The following is a 9,637-nucleotide window of genomic DNA, read 5'->3' as shown; positions in this document are numbered from 1 at the left end:
CTTTTAGTCTCAGGTAGTGTGATCTTGCTCTGAGGCCAGCAGAGGGAGCCAACTACAGCCATTCTGGACCATTCCAGATTTCCTTTTCATTTTGAGGACTTGAATAACCACATTTACTCTTCTATAAAGAATAAAGGGAAAGACAATCGTATGAAAAGGACAGTTTATTTTCAAGACCCTCACAGAACATGCTAGAAATTGAGTAAAACGTTAAGTCCTTTTTGGCTTCTTTCTCTGTGTTGAAATACGTAAGAAAGTTTACATAGTGCTTTTATATACGTTATCTTACTCTCTTTCTGTCAAGTAAATGTATTATCACCACTTAAGTATGTAGGAGGAAACCGGTGGCCTTGAGGGTTACGAGGACTTGTCAGCATAGAAGTGGTCTTCAGCCAAGGACCCGAGTCTTCCCTGAATCCTAGAAGTAGCTAAGTGCCCCCGTAAGTACCACACCGGAACACCAGAGATGCCTAGCCGTTCTCTCCTTAGCAGGAGCCACAGATCTCATGTTACGGTGTTTTGGTGGTGGTACCCCATTTTCCCAATCCCCATATTAGGTAGGTGTGATTAACTTGACATTTTAGAGGAAATGCCTACGACCCACAGCTGTAGGTCACCTAGGTGCTCTGACCCTCGAGTCCACGCTTTAACCCTGTGCTGCCTCCTTATTAAAAGCTCTGTAAAAGCCCTGGTTTCTCCACAATTGGCTTCTACCTTTTCTACTCGTTCAGTTACTTATTGAGGACACAACTTACGTTGCTCTATGTACTTTGGGGCTTTCAAATGAGAAAATGATAGAATCTGCCTCAGCCTGCACACGCAGAAGGTGGAGGCTCTTAGACCCGAGACTCACTACGTGGCTGCCTGAAGAGGACAAGGTACTAGGACCATTTGGGGAAGCAAGAGAAGCACCGAGGGAGGACTGGCTTCCATACACAGGGCTGTGGGTTTAAGTGTCCATTTGGAAGGTACTGACAGCCTTCTGGAAAGAGAAGAAACTTTGAGCTAAGCCTTAAAGGGGAGGTAGAAGGATTTCCATAGACCAAATGAGCATTGAATGTACAGGAAACAGCACGAGTAACGTAAGTAGGAACACTCAAGAAATGTAGGATGGTAGAAAAGACTTTCGAAAGGGTTGTTGACTCACTGATGCGGAGAACTGATTGCTTTGCCATGGACTCTGAGTTTTCCAAGGGAGAAGGATCTGCGTGAAGATCTTTTGGTGAGGAGTGACCTCATCCAAGTGTATTTTAGGAAGATGAATCCTAAGGCAGAATTGAGAATGAATCGGAGAGAAGAGACATTTTACGGGAGGAAGCCTCCCCAGAACGAGAAGTAGTCGCCTTAGGAAGGTGCCCTATTGTTCAAGTGTGTGTTTGAGTATTATGGAGAGCGATGGGTGGAACAGTAAGTTGTGTGGACTTGTCTGCACAGTGACAGATCACCAGGCGTGGGGAGGTGAGGTCATAAGCAAACACTTGTACTTCAGGATGGACTTGGAACAGGGCTGGGGACCGGTTTCTAATCTTTGCCTTGGGTTAAAAGGAATGTGGATTGTAACACAGGTTGCTAAGACAAGACCAGCTGTCATCTCCTTGGGCAGGTAAGTGGGAAAAGGGCACTGCCCTTAGTAAAACACCAAATAACCAATTTCTTCTTTTGAAAGGTTGCATTTCCTTAAGTGGTCAAAAATAGCCTGCTTTCCACTAACAGCGGGATCCTCCTAATTGGTTCTATTCTTCAAGTTCTCTGCTGGAACCATTTGGCCTTTCTGTCTCATACTTTGTAGGTTGTCATTATCAGGCAAAGCCAACAAGGGTGTTGTAACAATTTTGAATACCCAAATGGCTTCTTGTAAGGCATGACTCAGTTTCCCAGAAGCCAATGTGTCTACATAACCTGTGTCTTTCTTCAGCGGTTAGGAAAGTCCTTTTTTTCTTCAGCCTAATGTATCCATTGATTTAATGGTCTAAATTCACTTTAGAATGCTCAGGATGAAATTGTTTTGTTGATGTGTTTATAAGTGTTCCCACTGACAGAGCCATTTCTATAGTCTTAATAAATGGGAAGTCTCTGAACAGACATGTTTTGTAAATTACCAGCAATCTGGGTACAATGTTTATATTGGACTATTAGAGTGGAAAGAAAATGTGACAGCTGTTTAAAAAAGGGGGGAACTATTTATATTTATTTAGGCTCCTAAAGAAATAACTACATTTTGGGGAGAGGGTAGGAGTGGAGGGAGAGTGTAAACTTAAGACTAAGCCGAAAGACCTATTTATATAGTTGCAGAGTGTGTGTTTGTCATTCATATTTAGGTTTTGAATTCGTGAATTTTATAATTTAGAAAACAGTCCCTCTGTAAAATTCACATCCCATAGCCGCCTACTAGCCGATGTTAAATGTCTATGCATTAGATTTGCCTTCTAGCACATTTTTAGAAGTTTTTTTTTAATGTTTGTTTATTTTTGAGAGAGACAGAGGGTGAGTAGGGGAAGGGCAGAGACAGACGGAGACACAGAATCCAAAACAGGCTCCAGGCTCCGAGCTGTCAGCACAGAGCCCGATGTGGGGCTTGAACTCACAAACCGTGAGATCATGACCTGAGCCGAAGTCGGACGCTTAACCGACCGAGCCACCCAGGTGCCCCATAACTTGTAGTACATTTTCATTTGCAACTATACCCCTTCATAATTACTTAAAGAGTAAAATGAGAGACTTTTCTTTAAAATCTTTACTTTTTGAATTGTAAGCAGAAGTAACAAAGCCATCAATTTGAAGGGAAACCTCCCGGGAAGAATGCCCACACCATTTTTCCTCATACAGTATAGAATTTTTTTAACCCAATTTTCTAAACCCCAAACTGTTTTTCTTTACCAAAATGGAAATTCTTGATTTTTTCTGATTATAATACATATTTGTTTTAGAAATCCAAACAAAACAATATAAAGTCCTTCATGATCACAACATTGAGAGAAAAAAATCATTGTTCAGGATTTGGTATACCTTTTCCTGAGCAAATATATGTTAACTAAGAATTTTTTAAAATGTGTTATAGGTGTGTCTTGAGTGGCTCGGTTGAGCGTCTGCTCTTGGTTTTGGCTCAGGTCATGATCCTAGAGTCGTGGGATGGAGGCTGGTGTCGAGCTCTGTGCTGTGCGTGGAGCCTGCTTGGGATTCCTTCTCTCTCACCCTCTGCCCCTCTACCCTGCTCACACTTTCTCTGTCTCTCTCTGAAAAAAAAAAAAAAATTAATTAAAAAAATAATAAAATGTTTTATAAGTGTGTTTCAGTAAAAGTGAGATTATACTATACCTGTCAGTGTTTGAAATCTAGTTATCGGGAGTTTTAAGTTTTTGTGTGTGTGTGTGTGTGTGTGTGTGTGTGTGTGTTTTAATAATCTCCACACCCAATGTGGGGCTCAGACTTTAAGATCAAGAGGTCCATACTCCACTGACTGAGCCAGCCAATCTCCCCTCTAATTCTTCTTCTTCTTTTTTTTTAATGTATTTATTTATGGGGCGCCTGAGTTGCTCAGTCAGTTAAGCATCTGACTCTTGGTTTGGCTCAGGTCATGATCTCATGGTTTGTGAGTTCAAGCCCTGCACAGGGCTGTGCACTGCTGGTGCAGAGCCGGCTCGGGATTCTCCCTCTCTCTTTCCCTCTCTGCCTCTCCCCCACTCTCTCAAAATAAATAATAAAATGTTTTTAAAAATGTATTTATTTTTTAAATGTTTATTTTTGAGAGAGAGAGAGAGAGAGAGAGAGAGAGAGAGAGAGAGAGAGACGCATGTGCACCATGAGCAGGGGGAGGGGCAGAGAGAGAGAGAGAGAGAGAGAGAGAGAGAGAGAGAGAGAATCCCAAGCAGGCTCCGTGTTGGCACGGAGCCCGATGTGGGGCTTGACCTCACAAACTGTGAGATCATGACCTGAGCCCAAATGAAGATTTGGACACTTAACCAACTGAGCCACCCAGGCGCCCCACCCCCCTCTAGTTTATTCTTAATGGCTACAAGGTAGCATACCACATTTATTCAATATTGTTTATGATATTTTGTTGTTAACAGTGCTGCAGTGAACATTTTGAAAGGTAAATCCTTCACTTGATCTTAGCCAAAAGGCCAAGAAGCAATGAAAGGTAAATCCTTCAATATTCGTGGAAGTATGTTTATAGGACGCATTCCTATATTATCAGATTGGATATCTTATGGGGTTTCTTGTAATTTTCATTTCTTCTATAAATTGTCTTCATATCCCTTGTTTTTCTATTTGTTTATTTAATGATACATAGTAACATCATTAAAACATATATATCTTTTGGGGCATCTGCGTGGCTCAGCTGGTTAAGTGTCCAACTCCTGGGTTTTGACTCAGGTCATGATCTCACAGTTCACAAGTTCGAGCCCTGTATCAGACTTTGAGCTGGGCGTGCAAAGCCTGCTTAGGATTCTCTCTTTCCCTCTCTCTGCCCCTCCCCTGCTCACGCTTTCTATCTGTGTCTTTCAAAATAAATACATAAACATTAAAAGAAAGATAAAAAATATCTTTTGTGAGGCACGCTGCAAAGTTGTGTTTTTAATCTGTCATGTATATTTTTACCTGTTTATGGCACGTTTTGTAGAAGTTTCAAATTGTTATGAGTCAGATCTTGAAATCTTTTCGTTTGTGAATGAATAATTTTGGTGTGATCTATTTTCCAAAAGACTTTTTGTTTTGCAAGTTTGCCATCCAATATCCAATAATGTGGTTATTGATTGAGACCGATACTGGAACATTATTTCTGCCCCAGTATTTCAATTGTGTGACCAGTAAGACTGTCTCCCCTTGTAATTCTGCCAAGTTGATTTTCACATAGATGAGTTTATTAATTATTATCTATGTTTGCTTCATACTATGCCCTAATAAGTCACTATCTTTTGGATTTTCTTTCTGAATAAACTGAAAAGACAATTGTCTTTCCTTTTGTTGGATTGTTTTTTCACATATGGATTAAATGGAAAAAAAAAAAACTAGAATGACTAGCAGAATGCCAAAAATATTTTACAACCTAACCTAAAGAAAGAACAGATCATTCAAAAAAAAAAAAGCTTAGGATCCTAATCCTTTTCTCATATCTGTGGTAATGGGAAATTCTATAGAATCACAAATCCTAGATATCAGAAATGCATTTTTCAGCAATTAACTATGGCCGATCTGGCTCTATTTGGAATTTTTATAATACAAGGAATTACAGCAAATGACTCGACTTTCTATCATGTTAGACAGCTGAGATCGCTCGTCTGTAGGGCTGACATCATACCAGAGTGAGTGCTTACTGTTTTCAGTGGCAGAGACTAGTCCATTAGCCAGAAGCGAGAATGACAAATGAAACTGGATTGGGACAGGTTGTGGGATTAGACCCAGGGCAAATTTCTCACGGGCTCCTAACAAGTTTCTGTCCCTACCACGTGCCTTCAGTGCCTGTCCGGACCTGTGGTTCTGTAAACCAGGTACAGTTCTGCTTGTTGCATTGTTTCAGTTTCAATTTTTCATATGTGGGGACGCCTGGGTGGCTCAGTTGGTTAAGCATCCAACTCTCGATTTTGGCCCAGGTCACGATCCCAGGGTTGTGGGATCGAGCCCTGCATTGGACTCTGTGCTGAGCATGAAGCCTGCTTGAGAGTCTCTCTTTCCCTCTGCCCCTCTCCCCTGCTTATGCTCTCTCTCTCTCTCTCTCTCTCTCTCTCTCGCTCTCTCTCAATTTTAAACAATTAAAGTTTTCGTATAGGAACATACGGAGAACTACTGTGACCCTACTGTATGAGAGAGGTGGAAACCTAATACAGGGTCATGACTTTGAGAATCAAAGATGAGGACAGGGCACAGGCATGTGGGAGGAACAGAATGTGTTGCCTACATTCCTAACAAAGAAATGAGAAGTTCTCCCAAGTTCCCTCCAAAAGGTCTAAAGACTCACCACGAAGAACCCGGCAGTAGAGCGTCCAGAGGAAAGGCTTCTCAGGCCTGAGTAAGGCATTTGTTCTGGCTGTTTCCTCTGCCTGACTGTTTTCCTCCTGAAATCCAAATGGCTGAGTCCCTCAGTGCTTTTTTTTTTTTTTTTAAGTTTATTTATTTATTTTGAGAGAGGGAGAGAGAGAGCAGGGGAGGAGCAGAGAGAGACAGAATCCCAAGCGGGATCCACGCTGTCAATGCAGAGCCCCACTTGGGGCTCAAGCTCACGAACTGTGAGATCATGACCTGAGCTGAAATCAAAAGTCAGACGCTTAACCCACTGAGCACCCCAGGTGCGCCAGTCCCTCACCGCCTTCAAGTGGGTGCTGACATCTCACCTTCTCAGTGAGACTACCCTGACCGCCTGGTGGAAGACTCCACACACGCAGGCACGCCACCAAATCGCTCCCAACGTCCCTTGACCTACTCTCTCTTTTCCATAGCACTTTTCGCTCTCTAACGTATTACACGATTACTTGTGGTTTATCATCTGCCTTCCCCAGCTAGAACTTCAGTTCCACGAGGTAGGGATCTTTGTCCACGGATATGTTCCAAGCGCCTAGAGACGTGTTTGGCACATTAGTAAATGCTCAATGACGTTTTGTTGATTAAGTGACTAGATTTGGAAGTTGAAATATCCCACCTGTTTACGGTAATGGAGACGGGCTAACACCCTGGCGGAGAAGTGGCTTCACGCGCAGGTAAGATTCTGACCTCTAAGGTCCCTGCCAACACAGAAGTTGCTCTGTTTCGTCCTCATTTAACCTTCCTTCACCATGAACTGCATTTCATTTTTGGCAAACCAAAGCAATTTCCTAATCTCATTCTTTATTCCGAGTGAAATTATCATCATGTTTAATGTGCTTTGTGTGAATGATTCACTCCTGGGTATATTTAGGATGTACAGGCAGACATAAACCTTTACTGCACTCTTAAGAAGAAGTTGTAACCAAGTGTATTTTACAAAGGATACATAAGTAACTGCAGGCACAGAACATAAATGATCTACTGAATATTCATCAGTTGTGAGGGGAATGAATTATGTTGATTTCCTAGTTGGTTTCTCATGAAGCAGTGTTGAATTGTGTCAAATACCTCTTCTGTATTGACATGGTCAGTAGTTTTTCTCATTTATTCTCTTGATACAGTGTATTTCATTAATTGAATTTTCATTCACTAAACCGACTTTGCATTCTTGGGATAAATCCCATTTGATCATAATGTATAATCCTTTTTCTATATTGGTGGATTCAATTTGCTAGTATTTTGTGGAAGATTTTACATCTATATCCATAAAGGTATTGGTGGGTAGTTTTGTTGTTGTTGTATTGATTTTTTTTTTCTTTTTTAGTTTATTTAAACAAACTCTACACCAAATGTGGGGCTCGAATTCACAACTTGAGATCAAGAGTCCTGTGCTCCCCCGACTGAGCCAGCCAGGCACCTCTGTTGTATTGTTGTTGTTTTTTTTTTTTCATTTTTTTTCCATTTATTTATTTTTGAGAAACAGAGCACAAGTGGGGAGGGGCAGAGAGAGAAGGAGACAGAATCCGAAGCAGGCTCCAGGTTCTGAGCTGTCAGAATGGAGCCCGTTGCAGGGCTCGAACTCACAAACTGTGAGATCATGACCTGGGCTGAAATCGGACGCACAACTGACTGAGCCACCCAGGTATCGTGGTATTGATTTTTAAAGTACAATGAAGATTAATGAGTCTGTGGGTAGTAATCCAACTGTGTGAGAACTTATATCCTTGAACAATTAAAACAATAACAGCTTTCTTATCCTTTCATTTTTCTGAGTTTTTAGCTCATTATTAACCCTAAAGGCAAGGATATGTTCTCCTAGTATATGGTGATCACATATACATGCAAAGGGCACCTAGTAAGTTTGTTTCTAAATTTCATATACTTATTATCTTAGTAGATTATTTAAATTCTTTAACTCTCACTAATTTTACCTCAAACATCTGCTTTGTAGGCATTTTACTTTTCTCATATTTAAAAAAAAATTTTAAATGTTTATTATTTTAAGAGAGACAGAGTGTGAGTTGGGGAGGGTCAGAGAGAGAGGGAGACACAGAAGCCAAAGCAGGCTCCAGGCTCTGAGCTGTCAGCACAGAGCCCGACGCAGGGCTCGAACCCACGAACAGTGAGATCATGACCTGAGCCGCAGTCAGACGCTTAATCGACTGAGCCACCCAGGTGCCCCTTTTTGCATTTTTTTAATGTTTATTATTTTAGAGAGACACACAGAGGATGAGCAGGGGAGAGGCAGAGAGAGAGAGGGAGACAAAGAATCTGAAGCAGGCTCCAGGCTCTGAGCTGTCAGCACAGAGCCAGATGCGGGGCTCGAATCCACGAACTGTGAGATCATGACCTGAGCCGAAGTTGGACCCTTAACCAACTGAGCCACCCAGGCCCCAAGATTTTATTTTTAAGTAAACTCTACACCCAACATGGAGCTCGAAGTCACAACCCCGAGATCAAGAGTCACATGCTCTTCCAAATGAGCCAACCAGGCACCTCAGGGCATTTTATTTCTAATAATGTATTTTCTTGATATGGATCATTGATATGTGGCTAATAATTTAGTAATGTTTGATGATCTGTTAAAGACTGTGTCTGTGTGAGTTGTCTGTTGCTGTGTGACAGATGATCCCAAGATTTACCGTCTTGGAACATCAATGATTCATTATATCTTGCAATTCTGTAGGTTGGCCGGGCAGTTCTGTTCATCCTACTTAGATTCACTCATGAGGCTACATTCATTTGGTGGCTTGACTGGGGACAGAGGGGCCAAGATACTGCCCTCCCATGTCTGGGGCCTTGGTACTAGTTGCCAACTGGGCCCCTCTCTCCAGGTGATCTTACATCATTGAATAGTCTACGCTGAACTTACTTAGAAGTAGCAAAAACATTTGGGGAAGGCAAGAGCAGACACCACAAGGCCTCTTGAGGCCTAGACTGTGACATTCACACAGTGTTACTTCTACCGCATTCCATTGCAAGTCGGCAAGACCAGCTCAGACAGATCCTACCTCTTGAAGACACGAGCTGCAAAAGATTGGGGCTATTTTTCCAAAATCTACTACCATGCATATTTCAAGCAAAGTATTGTAAGTCTCTTCAGTTCTTTGAGAATTCTCATGCATTGTGTAATCATTGAGTGCAATCTGTAGTCTTGGCAAATATCAATAACTTTTTTTTTTTTTTTAAGTAGGCTTCAGGCCCAGTGTGGAGCCCAATGCAAGGCTTGAACTCACGACCCTGAGATCAAAACCTGAGCTGAGATCAAGAGTCAAAGGCTTGGGGTGCCTGGGTGGCTCAGTCGGTTAAGCCTCTGACTCTTGATCAAGCCCCACGTTGGGTTCTATGCTGGCAGCATGGAGCTTGCTTAGGATCCTCTATCTTCCTCTCTCTGTCCCTCCCCTGCTTGTGCTTTCTCTCTCAAAATAAATAAATAAACATTAAAAAAAAAATAGAGTCAGAGGCTTAACCAACTGAGCCACTCAAGTGTCCCAAATGAGTGTAACTTAAAAATAATTTTTTTAGGGGCGCCTGGGTGGCGCAGTCAGTTAAGCGTCCAACTTCAGCCAGGTCACGATCTCGCGGTCCGTGAGTTCGAGCCCCGCGTCAGGCTCTGGGC

The sequence above is a fragment of the Herpailurus yagouaroundi genome, unplaced genomic scaffold (assembly GCF_014898765.1).
Source record: "Herpailurus yagouaroundi ecotype Mexico unplaced genomic scaffold, PumYag 191, whole genome shotgun sequence".
Lineage (NCBI taxonomy): Eukaryota > Metazoa > Chordata > Mammalia > Carnivora > Felidae > Herpailurus > Herpailurus yagouaroundi.
This window is presented reverse-complemented; position numbering follows the sequence as displayed.